The sequence below is a fragment of the Cherax quadricarinatus genome, chromosome 14, assembly GCF_038502225.1.
Source record: "Cherax quadricarinatus isolate ZL_2023a chromosome 14, ASM3850222v1, whole genome shotgun sequence".
Lineage (NCBI taxonomy): Eukaryota > Metazoa > Arthropoda > Malacostraca > Decapoda > Parastacidae > Cherax > Cherax quadricarinatus.
The window spans coordinates 14402443-14415504 of record NC_091305.1 but is presented as its reverse complement, the minus strand read 5'-3'; positions in this window follow the sequence as shown (position 1 = coordinate 14415504).

Here is a 13062-nt window from a genome sequence, read left to right as displayed (position 1 = left end):
TCATCAGTCCAATACAAAGAGGAAGGCGTAAGGAGAGGAGGAGTATGAGGTAATCAGTCCCTCAACCTGGAGTCGATGTGTTCAGTCCATCAATCTTGTAGAATGTACATTCTACAAGATTGATGGACTGAACACATCGACTCCAGGTTGAGGGACTGATTACCTCATACTCCTCCTCTCCTTACGCCTTCCTCTTTGTATTGGACTGATGAACCCACTGTGTGGCGAAACGTTTCCTGAATAAAGATTCCCATATGCTGCATAAGTGTCTCAATCTTCACAAAGGAGGATGACAAAGCTGATCCCATGTATCAGAAACTTTCTCTTTGAGGATAGACTGAGGACCCTGAATCTGCACTCTCTAGAAAAGCGTAGAATTAGGGGGGATATGATTGAGGTGTATAAATGGAAAACAGGAATAAATAAAGGGGATGTAAATAGTGTGTTGAAAATATCTAGCCAAGACAGGACTAGCAGCAATGGTTTTAAGTTGTAAAAATTCCGGTTCAGGAAGGATATAGGAAAGCACTGGTTTGGTAATAGAGTTGTGGATGAGTGGAACAAACTCCCGAGCACCGTTATAGAAGCCAAAACGTTGTGTAGTTTTAAAAATAGGTTAGATAAACACATGAATGGGCTTGTGCTAATCAGGTCCGTGCCGTGCTCTTTCCTTAAGTGGATGTGACCTGACCCGACCAGATTGAGTGGTTGGCTTAAGCCGGTAGGAGACTTGGACCTTTGTCGCATGGACCAGTAGGCCTGTTGCAGTGTTCCTTCTGTCTTATGCTCTTAAATAGTCCATTAGATTAATTAAGAAGGTGTAGGTCGAGTAAGATCTGAAACCTGATTGGTAACTATGGAGAATATTTCGGTCATTAAGATACTACTACTTAACTACTTGACAGTACACAGCCTTCTCATGAATTTTGGACATCACACTGAGTATACTAACAGTGTCTATAGTTACTGACGTCAGATCTACTATTTTCTGGCCTCCTTGAACCCCCTTCGGAACAGTATTATCGGTGATGGACAAATTTATTATGGGATCAATGGGGGATTGGCAGTTCAGAGGCACCATCTTTTAGAAACTTAGCCGGATGTTATCTGGACCGGTGCTCTTAGTTGAGTTAACTTGCCTAGTTCTTTTTGCACGAAATCATAAGATACACCTACTAGTTGGCAACTGTTTGGGGTGACGCCTTTATTGCTGTAATAAGTTTTAAACTTATTGGAGTCTGTGTTAAAGGTATTCGATGCAACCGGCAGTTTACTTACTATTGTTAATGTAACAGTTGTGTAGTATGAATTAAAATAAGTTGCCACTTTAGTACTAATGTTTCATGGTATACCTCGTTATCGATATTTAACACTTTTTTTAGATCTATCTACGGGTTTATGCTATACCCCAGCTCTTTTAGTTGTTGCCAGAACTTTCTGGGGTTATTCTTGTATTCTTTGTTATTTGATCAATAGTGTCTTGCCTTTGCTTGTTTCACAAGCCTCTGCACTCTGTTTCTTACCATGTTAGAATTCATTTAGAGCTGTAATATCCTGTCTGTTTGCCTTAAATCTTTTTAGCAACTGATCCCTGAATGTGATATTATCTAATATCTCAGCAGTTATCTCAGTTCTTCGTTTAATCCTAACCTCTTTAACTGGTGCAATATTAGCAAGCATGGCAGTTTACCTGGAGTTTACCTGGAGAGAGTTCCGGGGGTCAACGCCCCCGCGGCCCGGTCTGTGACCAGGCCTCCTGGTGGATCAGAGCCTGATCAACCAGGCTGTTGCTGCTGGCTGCACGCAAACCAACGTACGAGCCACAGCCCGGCTGATCAGGAACTGACTTTAGGTGCTTGTCCAGTGCCAGCTTGAAGACTGCCAGGGGTCTGTTGGTAATCCCCCTTATGTGTGCTGGGAGGCAGTTGAACAGTCTCGGGCCCCTGACACTTATTGTATGGTCTCTTAACGTGCTAGTGACACCGCTGCTTTTCATTGGGGGGATGGTGCATCGTCTGCCAAGTCTTTTGCTTTCGTAGTGAGTGATTTTCGTGTGCAAGTTCGGTACTAGTCCCTCTAGGATTTTCCAGGTGTATATAATCATGTATCTCTCCCTCCTGCGTTCCAGGGAATACAGGTTTAGGAACCTCAAGCGCTCCCAGTAATTGAGGTGTTTTATCTCCGTTATGCGCGCCGTGAAAGTTCTCTGTACATTTTCTAGGTCGGCAATTTCACCTGCCTTGAAAGGTGCTGTTAGTGTGCAGCAATATTCCAGCCTAGATAGAACAAGTGACCTGAAGAGTGTCATCATGGGCTTGGCCTCCCTAGTTTTGAAGGTTCTCATTATCCATCCTGTCATTTTTCTAGCAGATGCGATTGATACAATGTTATGGTCCTTGAAGGTGAGATCCTCCGACATAATCACTCCCAGTGAACACGGTTTTGAATTTTTCCCAGGAATCATTTACGCCCTCGTAGCTTGTTATCACAATCCAGTCACAATTGTGTAGCCTGTTTATCAGTGCTTCTTAATTGTAGGTTCCAGTTGACCCAATTTTTATTGTCCTGTGCAGGCCTATCCGTTCCCTAATTATTTTTCTCGTGCAGTAAGTGATCAAATGATCACTAAGACCTGTGGTAATGACTCCTGACCGACTAATGTTATCAGAGCAGTTGCACAGTATGTGATCGAGCAGAGGTGTTGCTAGAGTTGGTGTCACCTGGGGCGGAATCTCTGGTGTCACACCCATGAAATTCAAGGGCGGGAGGATGGGAGGGGAGGATTAACTCCAGTTATGTCACTACTGCATGACCAATGACTAATGTTTAGCAATGGGAATGTTTAAGGGCCATAAACCAAATAGGAGAATACTTCTCAACTTTATTAATTATAAAATAAATAGTCGTATTAATATTGAGGAAACATAAACTCAAATACCACTTTGAATACAGCAACAGATCCTACATTTATTCATCTTCAACAATGCTAAAAAAAAAAACTGGAAAAATAAAAAAAAATTGCAATATCAGAGAAACACTAGTTCCGATATGACCTTGAGTACAGGTAACATCTCAGAAAATCTGATCTTACATTTCCTTACTTTCAGTTATGCAAAATCATCTATCACATCATCATAATCTATCAAATCATCAAAATCAACGAAGGATTCTTCTCTTATGTTGGAGCAGCACTGTTTTGTGCATTAGTGTCACCTTTAGAGGCTCTATGGTGTCACCCGGGGCGGCATCCCCCGGCCCCCTTACGACGCCTCTGTGATCGAGTATAATGATTGAGAACTGTGATCCGGGTTGTGCATTGATTAGCTGAGTGTACCTATTTAACCCTAGAAGTTGCTTATACCTATTACCTAGTCTTTTTTTTCTTGTTTTGCTGCTGATGGATATATTGAAGTCTCCCATTGTTACTGTCTCGCAGCTGTGCTCAGTTCTGCAGAAGACTCCCAAAAAGTTTTCGCAGAACTGATCATGGGTGGGATGGGGGGGGGGGGTAGGGGTTGGGAACTAGTTTCTACTAGGATGGGTTTGGTTTTGGGCAGCAGTACCTCAGACACCAACAAGCATCCAACTAAATAAGCAGAGTCTTGGATGTCACTACCTCCCGGTTCCGGCTGGGCTGCAAATATCTCTGGGTGGTTAAATCACCTCCACCAGATGATGTAAACCAAATTAAATGTAAACTTAGCCAAGATAATTGTCATACCTTGCGTTATCTGCTGGAATGCGATGAAATTACTGAATTCAGGGACAAAGTCACTGAAATGTTCAAGAAATGTCAAAGTATTTTATCCACATTAAAATATTACCAACGATTCTGGGAAAATGCCCTGACTTTGTTCACTGTCAGTAACACATAACTACTGGATTTTTTTTTAATTCAAACATGTCTTCCTAAATTATAAGGTCATGGTTTTGTGACCTAATTCATGTCTGTTTAAATAACTCATTACGAGGGTAAAACTTTGCAGACCAGTCCCTGGACCCAGTGTGTGCTACTGTAATATTTTGACTACGCCCAAAGAATGGATATGGGGGTGAATTATAAAGTTATTAAACTTAAGACGAGGTTATTAGCATCACTGATCTGTCTTTCTTATCAGTAAAAAGGAAGTGTTTACCACATCTTGTAAGCCTTGTTCGGAAGTGTCTCAGAAAGGCTGGATGTTTGGATACTGTTTAAGATATAGTGTTCCAGTGCATTATGGCCTTGTCTCTGTCCACACTCTCTGCATCTGGTGTCGTTGACATGTCTGTACACACCATACTGCCAGAAATACTTATAGCTTAACCTTAGTGTAGCTGCAACACCTTGTTATTATCTCTATAAATATGTTTAACTTGACACATTTCATTATAATAACAATTTATCTGCTAGTTCCTCTCGACATTGTTCCATTTTCTTCAAACTCGGTTGTCATTTCTTTTTTGGCAATACATTTATATTTTTAATTTCTATTTGAGAAACCAAAATTATATTTGATATTCTATTTATTTAATATTTCCTTAGCTAAGTTATCAACTTTATCATGCTCTTGGAGGCCTATGTGAGAAAGAATCTACAAAAGTATAATTATAAAATCTAATGGTCCGTGGCCTGTTAGGTAACGCTGTCGCTTCACACGCTGAGTGTCCATGGTTCGATCCCCGGCAAGGGTGAAAACATTGGGCGTGTTTCTTTACACCTGTTGTCCCGTTCACATAGCAAGCAGGTAGGTATCAGGGTGTTAGTCGACTGGTGTGGGTCACATCCTGAGGGACACGACTGAGGACTCCAGTGGAAATTGACAGTCCCCTCGATGAAGTACTGCCTTTCTTGGGTTATCCTGGGTGGATAACCCTTCTGGATTAAAAATCCCAACAAAATCTCATCTTGTCTGCCCATAATTTCAGATGACCGAAAGCTCCAGTGGCGGGTCATCACATGTTTAAGTCCCGCACCAGGAAATGTCTTATTTCCTGACAAACCTTACCTAACCTAACCTTAACTATAATCTCTTAATAATTTGTATATACCTGAGCCCAGCTTCACACACAGGTATGCTACATTCAGATCTCTCACTATCTAGAATTCAGTGATCTCGACCAGGAGTAAATTTACCCCTTGGGGGTAAAAGTTACATGGCAAGGGGGTAAATATTTGTGTGATTTTTTTGTGCAAAAACCTGAATAAATAATTTTTTCCTGACCTTGTTTTTCTATCCCGTTATGATGGGGATAATTTTTGTGTATGGAACTAAGGGGGTAAATGGAGAAATGCATCAAACCGAGGGTGTTAATGATGAAGGAAACGTAGAGGATCACTGAATTCTAGATGAACTAATGAGGAAAGAGTCAGCTGACGTCACTGTGCTGCTCACAGTATGACTACGTCTTCACCATCATCACGACTGGTTCATAAGGACGGCGCCTTGATGCTCAGATTCGTAGCTACCTTTCCATTGGTAAATGACAAAAAGGCGCTTGCTGCAGAGCCAACTTTTTTTTAACAGGCAACGTTTCGCCCTGCCTAGAGCTTTATCGTTCTAGCCAGTGATAAAACTCTACCCAAAGTGATAAAAGTGAAATTTACTCTATAACAGAGCTCTGGTGCGCATCAACTGTTATTATTATTATTATTATTATTATTATTATTATTATTATTATTATTATTAATATTATTATTATTATTATTATTATTATTATTATTATTATTATTATTATTATTATTATTATTATTATTATAATTATTATAATTATGGGGAGCGCTAAACCCGTAGGGATTATACAGCGCCTGCGGGGGGGGGGAAATGGAAGGTATTCCGACTCATTTCAGGGAACTGGAGAACAGATCCAATTCCCTAGATCAAAAGCCCTTCACCAGCGTCAAGGAACCTCCCTTGAGGGGACTACTACTACTATTACTACTAATAATTATTATTATTGCAATACAAAGCAATAAGAATAATTCTCTACACTGTCCCATCCTACGTGATGGAATGTGTCCCATCCTACGTGATGGAATGTGTCCCATCCTACGTGATGGAATGTGATAGGAAAACACAAACTACATTTTGTTCCCATTCTGTGATTATCATATATTATTATAATAAAAAAGAAGCGCTAAACCCACGAGGGTCATTGTGATTATCGTATACCTGGAGTTTACCTGGAGAGAGTTCCGGGGGTCAACGCCCCCGCGGCCCGGTCTGTGACCAGGCCTCCTGGTGGATCAGAGCCTGATCAACCAGGCTGTTACTGCTGGCTGCACGCAAACCAACGTACGAGCCACAGCCCGACTGATCTGGAACTGACTTTAGGTGCTTGTCCAGTGCCAGCTTGAAGACTGCCAGGGGTCTGTTGGTAATCCCCCTTATGTGTGCTGGGAGGCAGTTGAACAGTCTCGGGCCCCTGACACTTATTGTATGGTCTCTTAACGTGCTAGTGACACCCCTGCTTTTCATTGGGGGGATGGTGCATCATCTGCCAAGTCTTTTGCTTTCGTAGTGAGTGATTTTCGTGTGCAAGTTCGGTACTAGTCCCTCTAGGATTTTCCAGGTGTATATAATCATGTATCTCTCCCTCCTGCGGTCCAGGGAATACAGGTTCAGGAACCTCAAGCGCTCCCAGTAACTGAGCAGCACACTGTTGATGTATAAAATTTTGTTAAAAAAAAAAATTCTCCCCATCTCACTCTTTCTTCTTCCCAACTTTCTTCCTTCCCACCTTTCCATCCACACTCTTTCCTTCCCACCTCCTCCCTCTCACTTGTCTCCCTCCCACCTTCCCTCTCAGGCACAGTGTCTACCTACTGAGGTTCGCAGGATTCTGTGTCAAGTTCTCATACAGTGTCTTACAGATTCTTGTTCTTCATGGTACAAAAAAAAAGTCATGGGGGGGGGGTAGTGAACCAGGGAATAATAATTATGGGAATAAGAGGATAAGGAAGTAGAGGCAGGAGTAAGAGGGAAGGAGGTAGACAAAATGGTGAGATTTATCCTGGACCTGGTCCAAGACAACATGTAGGCCAGGATGAATTACAACAACTGGATATACTGAGTGTTGAAGACAGAGTAAAACATCTCAAGTTAAATCATCTTTATAAAAGTGCTCACAAGCAGTGTCCAGAATAAACCACGGAACGGGTGGGGTTTGGATCCATGGCGAGTGAGTCACAATGTCCGGAATATATTGCTGTTAAGGTTGGGAGTCAGAATCAGTATGGTACTTGGGAAAGTGACCATAATTTTGTAGTACCTACGGAAGGTGGTTAGGCCTCAAACACCTTTTCTATACAGCAGTAACAGAGCGGAACGGACTTGGTGAACGTCTCAAAGACTGTCCTGGCGAGTACCAGTTCAGGAAGACAGCTAAAAGATACCTTATGAATGAAGCTACAGTTAGGGAGGAGAGTGACTGCTTGCATAGTTAACATTCGTGTACTTATTATTGTAAGCTGATCCTCTGTATTTAATGTTCATGTACGTAACTCAAGTCACTTTATTCCTGTTATAGTTCCTTGTACTGTAACTCATTTTTCACACAGCTGAGTTACTTGGCTGTTTAAATTTTTAAGGGTATCGTGACTAATTTTTACTGTAATTTACTGCTAGGCTTTAAATAATAAGATATTACAAGGACCTCAGTGGAGATAAGTCACTTTGAGTTTTTTTGGGAGTTATTCTAGGTAATTTACACATAATGTTCATATGTTAAACTATGTATGATAATTGCACTTCTGCGTCCCTGTATTTAAATAAACTTAGTTACTGACTCCCTTGTCTCCCATCTCCCTCCCGACCCTCCCACCTACCCTAACATCTCACTTGTCACCCTCCCACCTCCCCCCTCACTTGTCACCCTCCCACCTACCCCCTCACTTGTCACCCTCCCACCTCCTCCTCTCACTTATCACCCTCCCACCTCCCCCCTCACTTGTCACCCTCCCACCGTCCCCCCTCACTTGTCACCCTCCCACCTTCCTCTCTCACTTGCCACCCTCCCACAACCCCCCTTCTCACTTATCACCTTCCCCTCACCCTCTTCTCTCATTTGTCCCCTCTCCCTCCCCTCACTTGTCTCCCACATCCTTGTATCTCCACATTTGTAATATTTAACTTCGTTATCAAGGAACGAGAAGGAAAAAAAAAAAGAGAATCTACCATTTTCTCCCTGAGGTCGTGTTTGAAGTTCTATCACACTGAGTTAATATCAAAATCCGGCAAACATCCGCAAATGATATGCAAACGGCGCGCTGATCCGACAAATATTGACTGTTGAAAATCGTTCGCAAGAGAATACCTTGCCCGGATTTTCTTAAGCATACTGAGACAGGATCTTTCTTGGCTACGCTCAGTCGCCAGGAAAAAAAATGGGAAATGTTTCCTTTTAGTGAGAATTAGTAGGAATGAGGTTATTTTTTATTTTCTTATATTGTTTTTTTTTTCTGTCTCTCTCGTGTTTAGATGACCAGTGTGTGTTTGTTATTGTGTTTGTTATTGTGTTTGTTATTGTGTTTGTTATTGTGTTTGTTATTGTGTTTGTTATTGTGTTTGTTATTGTGTTTGTTATTGTGTTTGTTATTGTGTTTGTTATTGTGTTTGTTTTTGTGCTTGTTTTTGTGTTTGTTTTTGTGTTTGTTTTTGTGTTTGTTTTTGTTTGTTTTTGTGTTTGTTTTTGTGTTTGTTTTTGTGTTTGTGTTAGTTTTTGTGTTTGTTTTTGTTTGTTTTTGTGTTTGTTTTTGTGTTTGTTTTTGTGTTTGTTTTTGTTTGTTTTTGTTTGTTTTTGTGTTTGTTTTTGTGTTTGTTTTTGTGTTTGTTTTTGTGTTTTTATGTTTTTTTGTGTTTGTTTTTGTGTTTGTTTTTGTGTTTGTTTTTGTGTTTTTTTGTTTGTTTTTGTGTTTGTTTTTGTGTTTGTTTTTGTGTTTTTTTGTTTGTTTTTGTGTTTGTTTTTGTGTTTGTTTGTGTTTGTTTTAGTGTTTGTTTTTGTGTTTGTTTTTGTGTTTGTTTTTGTTTGTTTTTGTGTTTGTTTTTGTGTTTGTTTTGTTTTCTTTTGTTGTTTTGTTTTGTTTTGTTTTGTTTTTGTTTTTGTTTTTTTGTGTTTGTTTTTGTGTTTGTTTTTGTGTTTTTGTGTTTTTTTGTGTTTTTGTGTTTGTTTTTTTGTGTTTGTTTTTGTGTTTGTTTTTGTGTTTGTTTTTGTGTTTTTTTGTTTGTTTTTGTGTTTGTTTTTGTGTTTGTTTTTGTGTTTGTTTGTGTTTGTTTTAGTGTTTGTTTTTGTGTTTGTTTTTGTGTTTGTTTTTGTTTGTTTTTGTGTTTGTTTTTGTGTTTGTTTTTGTGTTTGTTTTTGTGTTTGTTTTTGTGTTTGTTTTTGTTTTTTTTGTGTTTGTTTTTGTGTTTGTTTTTGTGTTTGTTTTTGTGTTTGTTTTTGTGTTTGTTTTTGTGTTTGTTTTTGTGTTTGTTTTTGTGTTTGTTTTTGTGTTTGTTTTTGTGTTTGTTTTTGTGTTTGTTTTTGTGCTTGTTTTTGTGTTTGTTTTTGTGTTTGTTTTTGTGTTTGTTTTTGTTTGTTTTTGTGTTTGTTATTGTGTTTGTTATTGTGTTTGTTATTGTGTTTGTTATTGTGTTTGTTATTGTGTTTGTTATTGTGTTTGTTATTGTGTTTGTTATTGTGTTTGTTATTGTGTTTGTTATTGTGTTTGCTATTGTGTTTGTTATTGTGTTTGTTATTGTGTTTGTTATTGTGTTTGTTATTGTGTTTGTTATTGTGTTTGTTATTGTGTTTGTTATTGTGTTTGTTATTGTGTTTGCTATTGTTTGTTTTTGTGTTTGTTATTGTGTTTGTTATTGTGTTTGTTATTGTGTTTGTTATTGTGTTTGTTATTGTGTTTGTTATTGTGTTTGTTATTGTTTGTTATTGTGTTTGTTATTGTGTTTGTTATTGTGTTTGCTATTGTGTTTGCTATTGTGTTTGTTATTAATTTGTTTATTGCTGTGTTTGTTATTATTGTTTGCTATTAATTTGTTTATTGTGTTTGTTATTAATGTCTTTGTTGTTAATGTTTACCTGGAGTTTACCTGGAGAGAGTTCCGGGGGTCAACGCCCCCGCGGCCCGGTCTGTGACCAGGCCTCCTGGTGGATCAGAGCCTGATCAACCAGGCTGTTGCTGCTGGCTGCACGCAAACCAACGTACGAGCCACAGCCCGGCTGGTCAGGAACCGACTTTAGGTGCTTGTCCAGTGCCAGCTTGAAGACTGCCAGGGGTCTGTTGGTAATCCCCCTTATGTGTGCTGGGAGGCAGTTGAACAGTCTCGGGCCCCTGACACTTATTGTATGGTCTCTTAACGTGCCAGTGACACCCCTGCTTTTCATTGGGGGGATGTTGCATCGTCTGCCAAGTCTTTTGCTTTCGTAGTGAGTGATTTTCGTGTGCAAGTTCGGTACTAGTCCCTCTAGGATTTTCCAGGTGTATATAATCATGTATCTCTCCCGCCTGCGTTCCAGGGAATACAGGTTCAGGAACCTCAAGCGCTCCCAGTAATTGAGGTGTTTTATCTCCGTTATGCGCGCAGTGAAAGTTCTCTGTACATTTTCTAGGTCAGCAATTTCACCTGCCTTGAAAGGTGCTGTTAGTGTGCAGCAATATTCCAGCCTAGATAGAACAAGTGACATGAAGAGTGTCATCATGGGCTTGGCCTCCCTAGTTTTGAAGGTTCTCATTATCCATCCTGTCATTTTTCTAGCAGATGCGATTTATACAATGTTATGGTCCTTGAAGGTGAGATCCTCCGACATGATCACTCCCAGGTCTTTGACGTTGGTGTTTCGCTCTATTTTGTGGCCCGAATTTGTTTTGTACTCTGATGAAGATTTAATATCCTCGTGTTTACCATATCTGAGTAATTGAAATTTCTCATCGTTGAACTTCATATTGTTTTCTGCAGCCCACTGAAAGATTCGGTTGATGTCCGCCTGGAGCCTTGTAGTGTCTGCAATGGAAGACTGTCATGCAGATTCGGGTGTCATCTGCAAAGGAAGACACGGTGCTGTGGCTGACATCCTTGTCTATGTCGGATATGAGGATGAGGAACAAGATGGGAGGGAGTACTGTGCCTTGTGGAACAGAGCTTTTTACCGTAGCTGCCTCGGACTTTACTCTGTTGACGACTACTCTCTGTGTTCTGTTAGTGAGGAAATTATAGATACATCGACCGACTTTTCCTGTTATTCCCTTAGCACGCATTTTGTGCGCTATTACGCCATGGTCACACTTGTCGAAGGCTTTTGCAAAGTCTGTATATATTACATCTGCATTCTTTTTATCTTCTAGTGCATTTAGGACCTTGTCGTAGTGATCCAATAGTTGAGACAGACAGGAGCGACCTGTTCTAAACCCATGTTGCCCTGAGTTAAATCTACAGTAGAGTTGTTAAGTGTCAGAACCACACCCGCGGCCTCACCCGCGGCGACACCCGCGGCCACACCCGCGGCCACACCCGCGGCCACACCCGCGGCCACACCCGCGGTCACACCCGCGGCCACACCCGCAGTCACACCCGCGACCACACCCGCGGTCACACCCATGGCCACACCCGCAGTCACACCCTCGACCACACCCGCGGTCACACCCGTGGCCACACCCGGGGTCACACCCGTGGCCACACCCGCAGTCACACCCGCGACCACACCCGCGGTCACACCCGTGGCCACACCCGCGGTCACACCCGTGGCCACACCCGCAGCCACAGAGTCTTCAAGGCAGGGGGGTGGGGACCTGGGCGCTTGAAGGACTCTTAAATTTAAGAGTGCCTCATTACCTCCCAGTTCTCAGGATCCTGCATGACACTTGAGAGTTCACCGCTTTCCTACAGGAAGATAAAAAAAAAAGTTAATGAAGGATAATCTGGACCTATTGTCATTTGTCGCCGTGAATATAGGCCAATTTACGCTAATCCAACTTCTAAACTTCATCCAACCTAACTTTATGTAGACTAACCTAACCCTAACCTTACCTGACCTGACCTGACTTAACCTTATATAAATTAACCTGACCTTACTTAGCATTACCTTAACTGACTTAACCTTATGTAACTTAATTACAAAATAATTTTTTTCTTTGATCTATGTGCATCAGACATAACATTGTGACTGATGACGCGCGAGTATGAACTCTGAAAGCCTAGACGTAATCAGGAAGAAATTGTGGCCACCGTCAGTTATCCAGAGGATCCAGGGGATAAAGGATCCAGGGGATAAAGGATCCAGGGGATAAAGGATCCAGGGGATAAAGGATCCAGGGGATAAAGAATCCAGGTTCCAGGGGATAAAGAATCCACGTTATTATAAGCAAGTGTCTAAGGGATGAGAGGCGAAGATAAGTTCTTCAGTGGAGATGTACCTGGTTAAGTAGTGCATCTGGATAACTGGAGAAATATTACTGGCTAGGGGAAGTTGAAGACACTGCTAGGTGAAGAGTAGACTCTCAGTAGTCGGCTGCTACTGTCGTCAGTAATCCAGGAGCATCAGTACACTTGCTTATTACAATTTCAGCATTCTGCCGGCACTACCTCGGGTAGTTCTGCAAGTATTAAATAACCATGTAAATAAATGCAATAAATAATATGTAATTGGATAATTTTTCATGCAAGACCTGCGTGTTGGCAAATGCTTTTAGAGAAAGAACAACATTTGAACATTATAATATATAGCGTTTGACTTGATGGGTCAACTCCCTCCCGACGTGTTTACACAGCTTCATCACTCATTGTCCTTTATTGAGACTCGTTTCTCTCTTTGTTAGAAGCGACCATTGCTTCCTCTCACCGACAAGCTGTCCAGTGTCCCTCTTTAATTCTCTCTTTTTCTCTCACCGGGCTCACTCTCTTCGTCTTCAGGATGCGCACAGGTTACTTAGAGATTCCTTCCTTAACTGTTTTAACTTTTAAGGTTTAAATAATAAGATATTACAAGAACCTCCAATGAAAATTAGTCACTCTTGTCTGACTTCTTTTCTGGGTTATACCAGGTAGTTTACACTATGTATGATAATTGTACTTACGAATACCTATGCCTAAA